Source organism: Balaenoptera borealis, assembly GCF_965194805.1.
Source record: "Balaenoptera borealis genome assembly, chromosome: 12".
Taxonomy (NCBI): domain Eukaryota; kingdom Metazoa; phylum Chordata; class Mammalia; order Artiodactyla; family Balaenopteridae; genus Balaenoptera; species Balaenoptera borealis.
In genome coordinates, this window is record NC_138869.1 from 23,699,760 (window position 1) to 23,717,838 (window position 18,079).

An 18,079-nucleotide genomic window follows, 5' to 3' on the forward strand; every position below is an offset into this window, starting at 1 on the left:
TGGAACAACATCTTTAATACAACGAAACGAACTGTCAACCCAGCAATCTAAATCCAGCAAAAAAAATTCTTTTTAAAAAGGAATATGAAATACAGACTTTTCCACCTAGACAAAAGCTGAAAGAATTCATTACCAGCAAACCTGCACTACAAGACATGTAAAGAAAGTCCTTCAAATAGAAATAAAATGACAAAAGATGTACATACGGGTCTTTACAAAGGAATTAAAGGTGCCAAAAATGGTAATTATATCACTAAACACATACAATTTTTCAATTTAAATTACTTTAAAAAAGAACTGGGCTTCCCTGGTGGTGCAGTGGTTGAGAATCTGCCTGCTAATGCAGGGGACACGGGTTCGAGCCCTGGTCTGGGAAGATCCCACATGCCACGGAGCAACTAGGCCTGTGAGACACAACTACTGAGCCTGCGCATCTGGAGCCTGTGCTCCGCAACAAGAGAGGCCACGATAGTGAGAGGCCCGCGCACTGCGATGAAGAGTGGCCCCCGCTTGCCGCAACTAGAGAAAGCCCTCGCACAGAAAACGAAGACCTAACACAGCCAAAAATAAATAAATAAATAAATAAATAAATTTTAAAAAAAAGAACTGACGGGGACTTTCCTGGTGGCGCAGTGGTTAAGAATCTGCCTGCCAATGCAGGGGACACAGGTTTGATCCCTGGTCCAGGAAGATCCCACATGCTGCAGAGCAACTAAGCCCATGTGCCACGACTACTGAGTCTGCGCCCTAAAGCCTGCGAGCCACAACTATTGAGCCCGCGTGTCACGACTACTGAAGCCCGTGCTCCACAGCAAGAGAAACCACCGCAGTGAAAAGCCTGCGCACCACAATGAAGAGTAGCCAGCCCCTGCTCTCCACAACTAGAGAAAGCCCCTGCACAGCAACGAAGACCCAACGCAGCCAAAAATTAAAAAAAAAAAGAAAGCTTAAAAAAAAAAAAAAGGAACTGATGAATTAAACAAAAATAATAAGAATGTATTTTGAGGTTTATAACATATATAAAAGTGAATGTTTTACAGCAATTGTACAAAGGATGGAAGAGAATAACTGCAAGTACACTATTTCATGATTATTATGTGAACTGGTATAACATCACTTGAAGATGGGCTGATGATTTAAACACATATAAATTCTAAAGTAATGACTAAAGTAAATATTAATAAGCCAACAAAGAAGATAGAAGGGAATCATAACTACTCAATCCAAAAGAAGGCAGAAAAAAAAAGGGGGGGGAGGAAAACAAAGAACAGATGGCACAAGTAGAAGACAAATCCCAAGATGATAAACATACATCTAACCATATCATTAATGATGTCAAATGTAAATGGTCTAAATACTGCAATGAAAAGGAAGAAGATTATCAAGTTGTAAAACAAAAGCAATGCCAACCAAATGCTGCCTACAAGAAATACAGTTTAAATATGAAAAAACAAACAGGTTTAAATGGGTGGGAAATGATATAACATATTTAAACGAAAGATATGGAAATAAAAGATATACCATATAAAAAAGAAAGCTAAAATAGGTATGTAATTAGATATCATAGCAAAAAATATTATCAGGATTAAAAAATCATAATGATACTCATTAAGAAGTCATATAAATTTTTATGCACCTAATAACAGAACTTAAAAATATACAAAGCCAAAGTGGATAGAGCCACAGGGTGAAATAGAAAAATTTGAAACTATAATGTGAGATTTTAAGACCTCTTTCAATAATTGACTAACAAGTACACAGAAAATTAGTAAGAATATAGAAGATTTCTGCAACACAATTAGCTATCTTGATGTAGTTGATATTTTTGGCATACCCTACCCAAAAAGACAATGTATATTCTTTTCAAGTGCGCACAGAATGTTTACCCAAATTGACCATATTCTGGATCCTAAACAAGTCTCAATAAATTTTAAGGATTCAAGTCATACAAAGTGTGTTCTCTGACCAATATAATTAAAACAGAAATAAGAGTAAATTTCTGGAAAATACCCATAATTTTGGAAATCAAATAACCCCATTATAAATAACCTATGGGTCAAAAAAGAAATCAAAAAAGAAATTAGAAAGTATATGAACTGAATGAAAATGAGAATAAAATACATCAAAATTTGTAGCATGTTGCTAAAATGGCACATATGTTTATTAGAAAAGAAGTAAGTTCTAAAATCAATGCCGTCAGCCTCCACCTTCAAAAACTAGATTAAGAACAGAAAAGGTAACCCAAAGTAAGCAGAAGAAAACACAGATTAGAGTAGATATCAATGAAATTGAAAATTGGAAAACATTAGAAAAAAATAAGTGAAGCACAAAGCTAGTTCTTTGAGAAGATCAACAAAATTCATAAATCTCTCTCCAGGCTTATCAGAAAGTGAAGAGAAGAAACAAATGACCAATAAGAGGACTGAGAGGGTAACAACATTACAGATTCTATCAATATCAGAAGAATAACAAGGGAATATTATGTACAACTAACTATATGCCAACAAATTAAACATCTTAGATGAAATAAATTCCTTGAGAGATGCAAACCACTGAAGAAGAAAGAGATAACTTGAATATCCTTATATTTACTAAAGAAATTGAACTTGTAGCTAACAACCTTTAGAAAGAAAACTCTAGGACGAAATGATTACAATGGTAAATTCTACCAAATGTAAAAAGAAATAATAATAATTCTTCAAAAGTCTTCCTGCGAAGTGAAAAAGAAAAAATACTGCACAACTCATTCTAAAAGGCCAGTATTACCCTGACACCATAAGCAGAAAAAGCCATTACAAGAAAGAAACTAGAGACCAAAATTCCTCATGAACACAGATATAAAATTCTAAATAAAACTTTAGCAAATTAAATTCAGAAATACATAAAAAGATAATATAACATGGCAAAGTGGGGCTTATCCTAGCAATATAACTTTGGTTTAATATTCAAAAATCAATGTCAGAATTCTGATACATACAACATGGATGAACCTTGAAGACAGTATGCTAAGTGAAATAAGCCAGACACAAAAGAACAAATATTATGTGATTCTATTTATATAAGGTACCTAGAATAGGCAAATTCAGAGACAAAAAAATAGAACAGAGGTTACCAGGGGCTGAGGGAATGAGTGATTTTTTAATGCATACCGCTTCTGTTTATGATGACAAAAGACTTCTAGAAATGGATCTTGATAATAGTATACAACATTGTGAAAGTACTTAATGCCACTCAATTATATATTGAAAATGGTTAAAATGATTAAATTTATGCTATGTATATCTTACCACATAACAATTTAAAACAGAAAATAATTTAAAATATAATTTACTATATTAACACTCTAAAAATATAATCATCTTGAGAGATACAGGGGGAAAAAAAAAAAAAGACCCTTGACAAAAATCCAACATCCGTTCCTGATAAAAACTCTGGGCAAAGCAGGGATAGAATGGAACTTCCTTCACCTGATAAATGGTATTAGGCAAATGCAAATTAAGATTTTGTATATCCTCACAATGTGATACCACTACACATCTATTAGAACGATTAAATTAAAAAGAATGACCACATCAAGTGTTTGCAAGGGTATAGAAGAACTGAAACATTCATATAATGCTGGTGGGAATGCTATATGATATAATAATTTTGGAAAAATATTTTGGAATTTTCTTAAAAATTAATCATACACCTACCACACAATCTAGTCATTCCACTCCTAGATATTTACCCAAGAGAAAAGAGAGCATATGTCAGTACAATAACCTATACATGAAACAGCATAGCAGTCTTATTTGTAATAGTAAAAACTCAGAAACAACTTAAATGTCCATCATTAGGTCAATGGATAAACAAACTGGTATATCCATATAATGAAATATTACCCAGCAATAAAAAGGAATGAAATCCTGATACAACATCTACATCTATACAACGATAAAAATGAGACTTAAAGCCACAACAAAAAAGGAGTACATACACTGTTACTCCATTTATATATGTGACGTGTAATGCAAACTGATTCACAGTGACAGAAAGCAGATCAGTGGTTGCCTATGGGACAACGATGCTGGGGTAGATGGGAGAAAGGGATTAGTTACGAAGTGGCATGAGGAAATTTTGGGTGACCTGGATGTGTTCCCTGTTTTCACTGAGGTAATTGTCTCATGGTTGTACACATATATCCATCTTATCAAATTGTACACTTTATTCCATGTTAGTTGTACTATAATAAAACTCTTTAAAAATGAGAAAGGAAATAGGGCAAATGGATAGAAATAAAGATACACTAAAGATAAGAACTGACATCTATGTAACAGAGGGGAAAAATAGAGAAGAGTAACAAGAGTAGAAGCTAGTATTTTGAAAAGATAAAAAGGTAAACAAACCTTTGGCAACACTGACGATGCATACAAAGAAGATTAAAAATGTATATTTGTGCGTTTTGACCATCTGTATGTCTTCTGTGAAGAAATGTCTATTTAGATCTTCTGCCCATTTTTTGATTGGGTTGTTTGTTTTTTTTGATATTGAGCTGCATGAGCTGTTTGTATATTTTGGAGATTAATCCCTTGTCGGTTGCTTCGTTTACAAATATTTCCTCCTATTCTGTGGGTTGTCTTTTAGTTTTGTTTATGGTTTCCTTTGCTGTGCAAAAGCTTTCAAGTTTAATTAGGTCCCATTTGTTTATTTTTATTTCCATTACTCTAGGAGGTGGATTCAAAAAGATCTTGCTGTGATTTATGTCAAAGAGTGTTCTGCCTATGTTTGCTTCTCAGAGTTTTATAGTGTCTGGCCTTACATTTTGGAGTTTAACCCATTTTGAGTTTATTTTGGGGTATGGCATTAGAGAATGTTCTAATTTCATTCTTTTACTTGTAGCTGTCCAGTTTTCCCAGCACCATTTATTGAAGAACTGTCTTTTCACCATTGTATAGTCTTGCCTCCTTTGTCATAGATTAATTGACCATAGGTGTGTGGGTTTATTTCTGGACTTTCTATCCTGTTCCATTGATCTATGTGTCCATGATTGTGCCAGTACCATACTGTTTTAATTACTGTGGCTTTGTAGTATAGTGTGAAGTCGGGGAACCTGATTCCTCCATCTCGGTTTTTCTTTCTCAAGATTGTTTTGGCTATTCGGGGTCTTTCGTGTTTCCATACACATTTTAAGATTTTTTTGTTCTAGATCTGCAAAAAATGCCATTGGTAATTTGATAGGTAGTGCATTGAATCTGTAGACTGCCTTGGGTAGTATAGTCATTTTGACAATATTGACTCTTCCTATCCTAGAACATGATATATCTTTCCATCTCTTTGTATCATCTTTGATTTCTTTCATCAGTGTCTTATATTTTTCAGAGTACAGGTCTCTTGGCTCCTTAGGTAGGTTTATTCCTAGGTATTTTATTCTTTTTGATGCAATGGTGAATGGGATTGTTTCCTTAATTTCTCTTTCTGATCTTTGGTTGTTAGTGTATAGGAACACAAGAGATTTCTGTGTATTAATTTTGTATCCTGCAACTTTACCAAATTCATTGATGAGCTCTAGTAGTTTTCTGGTGGTATCTTTAGGATTTTCTATGTATAGTATCATGTCATCTGCAAACAGTGACAAAGATGCTCAACATTGCTAATTATTAGAGAAATGCAAATCAAAACTACAATGAGGTTTCACCATGGTCAGAATGGCCATCATCAAAAAGCCTACACACAATAAAAGCTGGAGAGTGTGTGGCGAAAAAGGAACCCTCCTACACTGTTGGTGGGAAAGGAAACTGGTACAGCCACTATGGAGAACAGTATGGAGGTTCCTTAAAAACTAAAAATAGAGCTACCATATGATCCAGCATTCCCACTCCTGGGCATATATCCGAAGAAAACCATAATTCAAAAAGATACATGCACCCCAATGTTCATGGCAGCACTACTGACAACAGCCAAGACACACAAGCAATCTAAATGTCCACTGACAGATGAACAGATAAAGAAGGTGTGGTACATATATACAATGGAGTAATAATTAGCCATTAAAAAGAATGAACTAATGCCATTTGCAGGAACATGGATGGACCTAGACATTATCATACTAAGTGAAGTTAAGTCAGACAGAGAAAAACAAGTATCATATGATATCACTTACATGTGGAATCTACAAAAATGATACAAATGAACCTATCTACAAAACAGAAACAGACTCACAGACTTAGAAAACAAACTTATGGTTCCTGGGGTGGGGGGAGGAAGGGGGGGAGGGATAAGTTGGGATGTTGGGATTGGCATATGCTCACTACTGTATATAAAGTAGATGGTCAACTGAGACCTGCTGTATAGCACAGGGAACTATACGCAATACTCTGTGGTGGCCTGTATGGGAGGAAAGTCTGAAAAGGAGTGGGTATGAGAATGTGCGTGGCTGGGTCACTTTGTTGTGCACCTGACACTAACATAACATTGTGAATCAACTCTACTCCAACATAAAATACAAAATTTTAATAATGTATACGTAACAGAAGAAGGAAGAAATAACTACAGAGATTAACGGAAAAAATATTACAAACAACTCTGTGTCAATAAGATTGAAAGAAGACAAAATAAATACTTTGGCATAAGACAAAAACAGAAAAATAGAGTAGAAATTGCAACGGTAATTAAAGACCTACCCACTTACATAATATGCCCTTGGTCCAGATACTTTTACAGGTGAGTTCTTCCAACCTTCCCAAAGAACAGACAACTTTTACCCTAATGTACTTGTCCCAGGAGGGAAAAAGAGGGAGAGAAAAAAACTGCCCAGCTTATTTTATAAGAATATCCTTGGTTCTAAAATATGAACATAAAACAAGAAAAAAAATACAAGCCTATTTCTCTCAAGAATATTTATATGAGAATACTAAGTAAAATAGAGTTGAATAAATAAAAATTTATTATAAATGTATCTTACTCAAATAGACCTTTGTTCTGGAATACAGGGATGGTCTGACTTCAGAATATTAATTAAAGGGAAAAATTACAAGGTTAAGAACAGAAAAATCTGGTAAGTTTCAACAACTGTTAGTGAATATAAATATACACTGATCACGACCTATCTATATGTCATCAATATTCATTTATCTTCTCACTTAATTTATTGATCAATTGATCGATCACTGGATCAACAAAGAAATATCTTCAACTTGTAAATTAGCTTAGTAACAAAAACTGTAAGATCATGTGTAATGGACAAATCTTAGATGTGTTTATTTTAAGAAGAGGAACAAGTCATTGATGTTTTCTATCATCACTGATGTTCAAAATAGTGCTGGAAATTCTATTTATTTCAGTAAGAAAAAAGAAAAGAAATAATAACTATAAGAATTGAAACAGAAGTATAAGTTCCCTAGGAATTATTTATTTTAAAATGTACAGTTTGTTGCAATTCATAAAACTCTATGAAAAGTACTAAATTAATGGGAAGATATATTATGCAAACATTAATTCTCCTCAAATAGATCTTTAGAGTTAATGCAATTTAAACCCAGCTCCCAAACAAGGTTTTTATTTGGGGACAGGGGAGAATTTGACAATCTTCTTCTAAAATTTACACAAAATAGAACAGAGTCATATCAATTGTTTAAAAGAAGAACCAGATGGTGACCTTACTCTGCCAAATATCAACACTTTTTATGAAGCTACAATCATCAAGCCAGTGGTGTATGTCATAGAGATGCATAAATAAACTACTGTATGAGAATAGTGAATCCAGAAGCAAACTCACAAAGAAGCAAACCCCACATATATAGATACAGCTGGTGCTATAAATGAATGAAGAAAGGATGAATTATCCAAAATAATGGTGCTGGGACAGTTGTCTTTTGACATAGAACAACATGAAGTTGGGTCCCTATCTCATAAATATCAATTCCAGATGGTTTTAAGAACTTAAACATCCTTAGAACAACCCAACAGAAATCTACACAACATACAACAGAAAAAAAATATATAAAACACATCAACATATTTTGGATATGAACCCCCTGTCAGTTGTATCATTTGCAAATATTTTCTTCCATTCTGTAGATTGTGTTTTTGATTTCTCACTGGTTTCTTTTCCTTTTAAGTTTAATTAGGTCCCATTTGTTTATTTTTGCTTTTGTTTCCTTTGCCTTAGGAGACAGATCCAAAAAAAAAAAAATTGCTATGATTTATGTCAAAGAGTGTTCTGCCTATGTTCTCTTCTGGGAGTTTTATAATTTCCAGTCTTACATTTAGGTCCGTAATTCATTTTGAGTTTATTTTTGTATATGGTGTGAGAAAATTTTCTAATTTCATTTTTTTTATATATAGCTGTCCAGTTTTCCCAGCACCACTTATTAAAGAGACTGTCTTTTCTCTACTGTATATTCTTGCCTCCTTTGTCATAGATTAACTGACCATAAGTGAGTGGGTTTATTTCTGGACTCTCTATTCTGTTCCATTGATCTGTTTGTCTGTTTTTGTGCCAGTACCACATTGTTTTGATTACTGTAGCTTTGTAGCATAGTCTGAAGTCAGGTAGCATATCTCTAGCTCTGTTCTTTTATCTAAAGATTGTTTTGACTATTGAGGATCTTTTGTGTTTCCATGCAAATTTCAAAATTATTTCTTCTACTTCTGTGAAATATGCCATCAGTATTTTGTTCGGGAAGGCAATGAATCTCTAGATTGCTTTGGGTATTATGGTCATTTTAAAAATATTAATTCTTCCAGTCCTTGAACACAATATATCTTTCCAGCTGTTTGTGCAGCCTTCAGTTTCTTTCATCAATCTCTTATAGTTTTCTGAGTACAGGTATTTTACCTCATTAGGTAAGTTCGTCCCTAGGTTTTTTTGATGTGATTTTAAATGGGACTGTTTCCTTAATTTCTCCTTCTGATAGTTCATTGCTAGTGTATAGAAATGCAACAGACTTCTGTATATTAATTTTGTATCCTGCAATTTTACCGAATTCATCAGTAAGTTCTAGCAGTTTTTTGGTGGTGTCTTTAGGATTTTCTATGTGGAGTATCATGTCATCTTCAAACTATGACAGTTTTACTTCTTCCTTTCCAATTTGTTTTCCTCTTATTTCTTTTTCTTGTCTGATTGCTGTGTCTAGAACTTACAATACTATATTAAATAAAAGTGGCAAGAGTGGGCATCCCCTAAGCATTTCTTTGGGAAATGCTTTCAGCTTTTTACAATTGAGTATGACATTAGTTGTGGGTTTATCACATATGGGCTTTATTATGTTGAGGTATGTTCCCTCTATGCCTGTTTTCTGGAGTTGTTTTTTTTTTTTAATCATAAATGCATATTGAATCTAATTTAAAAATGGGCAGAAGACCTGAATAGTCATTTTTTTTTTTTTTTAGAGAAGACATATAGATGGCCAACAGGCACATGAAACGATGTTCCACATCACTAATCATCAGAGAAATGCAAATCAAAACCACAATGAGATACCATCTCACGCCTGTCAGATGGCCATCGTCAAAAAGAGCACAAATAAAAAATGTTGGCAAGGATGTAGAGAAAACAGAACACTTGTACACTGTTGGTGGGAATGTAAATTGGTACAACCACTGAGGAAAACAGTATGGAGGTTCCTCAAAAAACTAAAAATAGAACTACCATATGATGTAGCAATTATACTCCCAGGGATATATTCGAAGAAAACAAAAACACTAATTTGAAAAGATTCATGCATCCCATTGTTCATGGCAGCATTATTTACAATAGCCAGGACGCAACCTAAATGTCCAACAACAGATAAATGGATAAAGAAGATGTGGTATATATATATATACAATGGAATACTACTCAGTCATAAAAAAAGAATGAAATTTTGCCATTTGCAACAAGATGGATGGACCTGGAGAGTATTATGTTTATAAGTCAGACAGACAAAGACAAATATAGTATGTTATAATTTATATGTGGCATCTGAAAAATAAAACTAGTGATTGTAACAAAAAATAAGCAGATTCACAGATATAGAGAACTAGCAGTTACCAGTGGGGAGAGGAAAGAGCGGAGGGGCAAGGTAGGGGTAGGAGATTAAGAAGCACAAACTACTAGGTATAGAATAAATAAGCTACAAGGATATATTATACAGCACAAGGAAGATAGACCACATTTTATAGTAACTGCAAATGGAGTATAATCTATAAAAATTTTGAATATGTTGTACACCTGAAAGTAATATAATATTGTCAATCAACTATACCTCAACTAACAAACAAAAATTATTTTTAAAAAAAGGACATCAACGGTTGTTTCACAGGAAAAGGAATTATAAATGTCCATAAAAATATAAAAGGATGTACGACCTCACTTGTTGTCAGAAAGATGCAAATTATAATTTCAATGAGATACTATTTCACACTCAGTCGTTTGGCAAACATCAACAACCCAACAATACCAAGTGTTGTGGCGGAAGTAGAACACGAGGCCCTCTCCTACATGGCAAGTGGGAGCTGAAGAGGACACACCCACTTTACAAAACACTATGGCACCAGCTAGCAAAGTTCAATAAGCACATTCCCTACAGTCTAGAAATTCTGCTCCTGGAACTCACTCCAGAGAAAATCTTCCGCAAAAGTATGTTTTTAGCAGCTGCATTGTCTGTAACGGTAAAATGCCAGAAACAACCCACACACCCATCAATAATAGAACAGAAAAATTAATTATTGTATATAAATTGGAAACCCATAATGCAGTGATAGTGAATGAACCATATAAACTGGAATTCTCAGGCCAGTACTATGCAAAAAACAAAGCAAGTAATTGAAGAGTGACTGTACTATGATTACATTTTCATTAAGTCCCCAAACAGCAAAACTAACAATATATTTTCTTTTGGAAACATGGCAAATCAATAAAGAAACACAAGAAGTTTGTGGTTTTCTCGAGGGGGGAAAAGAATATGAAAAACATGATTGGGGATGGGCCTGTAAGGAGGTTCAATGACTCTGGTAATATCCTGTCTATTTCACTTTGTGGCAAGTTTATAAGTATTCATTTCATTGTTACTACTACCCAATTATATTATATTTCTGTTCTGGTAATGTTACCTGCCTGGTAGTTATTTGAGTTTTTAATCCTTGCCATAAATCCTGTCTGGTAGCTTACCTTCCCAAGGATAAGTCCATCCAAAGAGGCAATAAATATTTGAGCATTTGGAGATTTCAGGAAGTGGGGACATTAGTGTGAAAGCTGATGACTAGATGTACAAGAATGTATAAAGATTACAAAAACCAAGCCCGCTGCTCTGCCTTGGCCAGCTTATGGCAGATATCATAGCCATCTTGTCTTCCCTACGGATCCCAAAGTGGCCTCAAAATGCTCGGCATCAGACCCCAAACACCCATTCACAATCCATCGGTGTTGACAGGTGAGGTACGACTTACTTCCAAGACCAGTTCTTGACTTTACTGTCCTTAGTCACATCCAGGCCAACGGGTTCAGGACTGCCAGTCAGTCCATTCATAAAAGACTGGAAAAGGCACTTTTCAGGTCAGGTGATCAACGCTGAGAGGGAGGCCTGTGGTTTTTACCTAAGTCTCCTGACCTATCCTAACTTGAATTTATGTCATGGAAACAAAACTGCTCTTGTGCTAACTAAGCAACTGACTTCCATGCATAATATTTGTTTTGGGCCTGAGGATGCAGTTAGCTTTTAAAAGCGAAAAATCAAATAAATCAGATTCCTGCATTTTTTTCTGGTTCAGGTGAATCCGAGGGGCCCTTTTTAGTTGCTGAAGTTCTCCACATGTGACGTCATGCTCTTAGTAGGGAGGAAGGGATGTTTGTGTCTTCTATGATTCACACTTTATGGGAAGAACGTGGGAACTGTGAGGGACCACTTTCTTCCTCTCCTGTTGTTAGTACAAGTTCGTGAAATAGGAACATAAACTCACTCAGAAATCCTGAGAAAAAACGCCTGTCTTTAATCCTTTCCTCACTTGCTTCTCCCTGTAACAGGAAGGGTAGTTTCTCTAAGGGACTGTTTAGCTCAACCACGACATTCATAATCCGCTGGTCTGCAGTTCTCTCCTGTACAGGGCTAGTGTATTAAACTTTGCTGCACATGCATGGCCTGGCTTTTGGGCATCCTAGTCCCACGTGAGAGTAAGGTAGCGTCATTTTCCCTGACCCTCTGTGGAACCAACCATCTCCGCTCAGGTCCCAAGTCTAGGCCTAGGAGAATGAATAGACAGGCTACTTGCGCCTCAGGTCCATACAACATAACAAAAGCTAGAGTTACCAGTGATAAAGCTTATGTTCGTACTAGTTATCTGACTCTGTTTTTTTCTCCTCAATGGGTCAGAACTCCAAAGAGGAGGGTATACATACTTGCATTGCTCTGACTGTAGTATAAAGTGGGATGATGGTTAGCCTAGGCTTTGGTTAACAGATTAAAATGAAAAATTAGTGTAAATCAATAGACGCCACCCTAGGAAACAGATGGAACAAACCCCAAGCCAACATGCAGGTTATACTTTAGTATAATATACTAAGGATAATAATATCTACTCTTTATTGCATACTTACTGTGTGTCAGATACTCTTCTAAGAGTCTTATATGGATTGGCTCCTTTAATTAGTTCATAACAGCTCTACTAGGTAGGTGCTTTATTATCCCCACTTTACAGATAAAGAAATAAGACACAAAGAAATTAAGTAGGCAGACTGCAACCAGAGCCCGAGCTCATCACTTCTTTTTCTTATAAATTATTACCTAAGACATGATAGTCTAGAGGCCACTAGAACATTTAATAAACTTATAATATCCACTGGGTCATGGAGCATTCATTCTATGAGAACTAATCCAGTGCTTCCAGGTGCCAAGGATGCTTAGAGATACTGAAATATGGTGGAAAAAACCAATGTGGTGTCTTCAAGAAGCTAATATTTTATACAATTTAGTAATAGGAACCAGGGCTTCTTGCAGAAAGAGCTGATTCTAGGGCTGGGACAGGGAAAATACAAGATGAGCCTGTACGATTCTATACTACCAGAAATTAAGGAAGTGCTCAAAAAACAAAAGAGTAGGAGGCATGTCAAAAGGACACAGTAGTCAACCTGAAGGTGTTCCTGATCCTCAAAGATAGAACAGTTTGTGTAAGACCTAAAACTGTAAAACTAGAAGAAAAAAGGGGTAAAAGCTCCTTGATATTGGTCTCAGCAAAGATTTTTTTTCTTTTTTTTTGGATTTGATACCCAAAACAAAGGCAACAATCTGTCAATCTATGACAAGAGAGGCAAGAATATACAATGGAGAAAAAACAGTCTCTTCAACAAATGGTGCTGGGAAAACTGGACAGCTACATGTAAAAGAATGAAATTAGAACATTCTCTAATGCCATACCCAAAAATAAACTCAAAATGGATTAAACTCCAAACTGTAAGGCCGGATACTATAAAACTCTGAGAAGCAAACATAGGCAGAACACACTTTAACATAAATTGCAGCAAGATCCTTTTGGATCCACCTCCTAGAGTAATGGAAATAAAAACAAAAATAAACAAATGGGACCTAATTAAACTTAAAAGCTTTTGCACAGCAAAGGAAACCATAAACAAAACGAAAAGACAGCCCACAGAATGGGAAAAAATATTTGCAAATGAAGCAACCAACAAGGGATTAATCTCCAAAATATACAAACAGCTCATGCAGCTCTATATCAAAAAAACAAAAAACCCAATCAAAAAGTGGGCAGAAGACCTAAATAGACATTTCTCCAAAGAAGATATACAGATGGCCAAAAAGCACATGAAAAAATGCTCAGCATTGCTAATTATTAGACAAATGCAAATCAAAACTACAGTGAGGTATCACCTCACACCAGTCAGAATGGCCATCATCAAAAAGTCTACAAACAATAAATGCTGGAGAGGGTGTGGAGAAAAGGGAACCCTCCTACACCGTTGGTAGGAATATAAATTGGTACAACCACCATGGAGAACATTATGGAAGTTCCTTAAAAAACTGAAAATAGAACTACCATATGATCCAGGAATCCCAGTCCTGGGCATAGATCCGGAGAAAACCGTAAATGAAAAGATACATGCAGGACTTCCCTGGTGACGCAGTGGTTAGCAGTCCACCTGCCAGTGCAGGGGACACAGGTTTGAGCCTTGGTCCAGGAAGATCCCACATGCCGCAGAGCAACTAGGCCCATGTGCCACAACTACAGAGCCTGCTCTCTAAAGCCTGTGAGCCACAACTGCTGAGCCCATGTGCCACAACTGCTGAAGCCCGTGCACCTAGAGCCTAGAGCCCATGCTCTGCAATAAGAGAAGCCACCGCAACAAGAAGCCCACGCACCGCAAGAAAGAGTAGCCCCCACTCGCTGCAATTAGAGAAAGCCCGTGTGCAGCAACAAAGACCCAATGCAGCCAAAAATAAATAAATAATTAAAAGAAAAAAAGAAAAGAAAAGATACATGCACCCCAATGTTCACTGCAGCACTATTTAAAATACTCAAGACATGGAAGCAACCTAGATGTCCATCAAGAGAGGAATGGATAAAGAAGGTGTGGTACATATATATAATGGAATATTACTCAGCCATAAAAAAGAATGAAATATTGCCATTTGCAGCAACATGGATGGACCTAGAGATTATCATACTAAGTGAAGTAAGTCAGAGAAAGACAAATGTCCTATGATATCACTTATATGTGGAATCTAAAAAAAAAAAAAAGATACAAATGAACTTATTTACAAAACAGACTCTCAGACTTTGAAAACCATCTTATGATTACCAAAGGGGGAAATGTGGTGGGGAGGGATACAAGTTTGGGATTCCAGCTGCTGTCCTTGCCTGGGTCCCACGTCTCCTCCCGAAGAGCAAACGGCACCAACTTTGAGATTGGTTTGATAATGTCCTCTATCAACTCCCTGGGGCTAGTCACTCAGTCTTTGGCCTCTGCTGCATCCCTCATACTGTTCCAAGTGTGGCAGAGGGAATTGAGAAGTCCCTCCTCAGGCCCTGGTCACGATGGAGGTACTCGGGAGTTACCCACAGGGAACCATAGCTCAGGAGTTTTGGAACTGCTCACTCAGGCAACCCTTCCTTAGGCTGGAAGTTGGCAGTGGTGGTCACAAAGCCCATGCATCCAGGCCCTCACTTGGCCCTCACTTGGCCTACGGAGTTTATACCCATGTTCTTGGTTTACACATGAGGAGGGACTATGTCAAAGGGTGTGGAAGAACCATTGGAGTTTGCTCTTGAGAGCCTGGCTTAGTGCTCAGCATTCTCTTAAACCTCAGAATATTGATGTTGGTACTTTTAGTCCCTATTTTGACAGGGGTTGGAAGATATTGTTAAGGGATAGCCAAGCAAGGGTAAGAGAAGTGACAGCCAGAGGTTGAGAGGGGCCACAGAAAAGTAAAAGCAGCATAGATCTGCCACCACATTGTAACTTTGATGGTTCCCCTCACAACTCTGGGTCAAAAAGAGATTAATTTGGTTTATAATGCTTATAATGTTAAAAGAGAGCAAGAAGGTGTGTTAATAAAAATTTTGGTGCCTAAAGACAAAAAACAAAAACAAAACAAAAAAACAAAAACAACAAAAGCAAAATAAACAAATGGGACTACATCAAACTAAAAAATTACACACAGCAAAGGAAATCATGAACAGAATGAAAAGATGATCTACCAAATGGGAGAAAAATATTTGCCAAGCAAATATCTGATAAGTGGTTATTCAATTCAACAGCAAAAAACCGGAAGGAGGAGACAAGATGGAGGAGGAGAAGGACGTGAGCTCACCTCTTCTTACGAAAACACCAAAATCACAACTAACTGCTAAACGACTATCGATAAAAAAAATGCTGGAACCTACCAAAAAAGACATCCTACATCCAAAGACAAACAAGAAGCCACAATGAGATGGTAGGAGGGGCACAACCACCATAAAATCAAATCCCATAGCCACCTGGTGGGCCACCCACAAACTGGAAAATTATTGTGCCACAGAAGTTCTCCCACAGAAGTGAAAGTTCTGAGCCCCACGTCAGGCTCCCCACCATGGGGGTCTGGCAATGGGAGGAGGAGCCCCCAGAGAATCTGGCTTTGAAGGCCAGCAGGGTTTGATTGCAGGAACTCCGCAGGACTTGGAGAAACCAAAACTACACTCTTGGAGGGCGCACACAGGGTCTCGTACACATCAAGGCCCAGGGAAAAAAGCAGTGACCTCATAAGAGCCTGGGCCAGATCTACCTACTGGTTTCAGAGGGTCTCCTGCAGAGGCAGGCGGTGGGGTGGCTGTGGCTCACTGCAGGGACAAAGACACTAACAACAGAAGATCAGAAAGAGAAATTAAAGAAACAATCCCATTAACCGTCTCATCAAAAAGGATAAAATACCTAGGAATAAACCTACCTAAGGAGTCGAAAGACCCATACTCCAAAAACTATTAAGACGCTGATGAAAAAAATAGAAGATGACACAGATGGAAAGATATACCATGTTCTTGGATTGGAAGACTCAATACTGTCAAAATGACTATACTCCCCAAGGCAATTACACAGATTCAGTGCAATTCCTATCAAATTACCAATGGCATTTTTCATAGAATTAGGAGATTTTAAAATTTGTATGGAAACACAAAAGACCCCGAATAGTCACAGCAATCTTGAGAAAGAAAAATAGAGCTGGGGGAATCAGGCTCCCTGACTTCAGACCATACTACAAAGTTGCAGTAATCAACACAGTATGGCACTGGCACAAAAACTGAAATATAGATCAATGGAACAGGATAGAAAGTCCAGAAATAAACCCATGCACCTGTGGTCAATTAATCTATGACAAAGGAGGCAAGACTATAATGGAGAAAAGACGGTCTCTTCAATAAATAGTGCTGGGAAAACTAAACAGCTACATGTAAAAAGAATGAAATTAGAACATTCTTTAACATACACAAAAAGAAATTAAAGAAATGAATTAAAGAACTAAATGTAAGACGAGATACTATAAAACTCTTAGAGGAAAACATAGGCAGAACACTCTCTGACATAAATTGCAGCAAGATCTTTTTGGATCCACCTCCTAGAGTAATGGAAATAAAAACAAAAATGAACAAATGGGACCTAATTAAACTCAAAAGCTTTTGCACAGCAAAGGAAACCATAAACAAAACTAAAAGACAGCCCACAGAATGGGAGAAAATATTTGCAAATGATGTGACCGACAAGGGATTAATCTCCAAAATTTACAAACAGCTCATGCAGTTCTATAACAAAAAAGCAAAACAAAAACAAACAACCCAATCAAAAAAATGGGCAGAAGACCACAGATTGGGAGTTTGGGATTGACATGTACACACTGTTATATTTAAAATAGATAACCTACAATACCTACTGCATAGCATAGGGAACTCTGCTCAATATTCTGTAATAACCTAAATGGGAAAAGAATTTGAAAAAGAATAGATACAAATATATGTATGACTGAATCACTTTGTTGTACACCTGAAACACAACATTTTTAATCAACTCGATTGCAATATAAAATAAAATAAAATTAATTAATTAAATTTTAAAAAATAGCAAAAAAAAAAAAAAAACAAACACCCAAAGAATCTGATTAAAAAATGGCAGAGGATCTGAATAGACATTTTTCCAAAGAAGACATACAGATGGCCAACAGATACATGAAAAGGTACCCAGCCTCACTAATCATCAAGGAAATGCAAATCAAAACCACAATGAGATATCACCTCACACCTTCTATTTGGCTATTATCAAAAAGACAAGAAATAACTAGTTTTTGCAAGGAGGTGGATAAAAGGGAACTCCTGTGCACTGTTGGTAGTAATGAAAACTTGCACAGCCACTATGGAACCAGTATGAAGGTTCTTCAAGGAATTAACAATAAAGCCACCATTTGATCCAGCAATTTCACTTCTGAGTATACATCCAAAGGAAATGAAATCATTACCTTAAAGGGATACCTCTGCTCTCATGTTCACTGCAGCATTGTTCAAAATAGCCAAGGTATGAAAACAATCTAAATGTCTGTTAATGAATGAATGGATAAAAAAGATGTGATACACACACATACAAACA

At 36.4% G+C, this 18,079-nt stretch overlaps 1 long non-coding RNA gene across 1 annotated transcript; it reads right to left on the reverse strand.

The window, feature by feature from the left end:
• Window positions 1–265: 265 nt before the first annotated feature.
• On the reverse strand, window positions 266–17,541 carry LOC309607568. Its single transcript, XR_014232453.1, has 2 exons — window positions 612–17,541; window positions 266–302 (listed from the first exon to the last, which is right to left on the reverse strand). It is a non-coding gene; the product is annotated as an uncharacterized lncRNA (long non-coding RNA).
• Window positions 17,542–18,079: the final 538 nt, after the last annotated feature.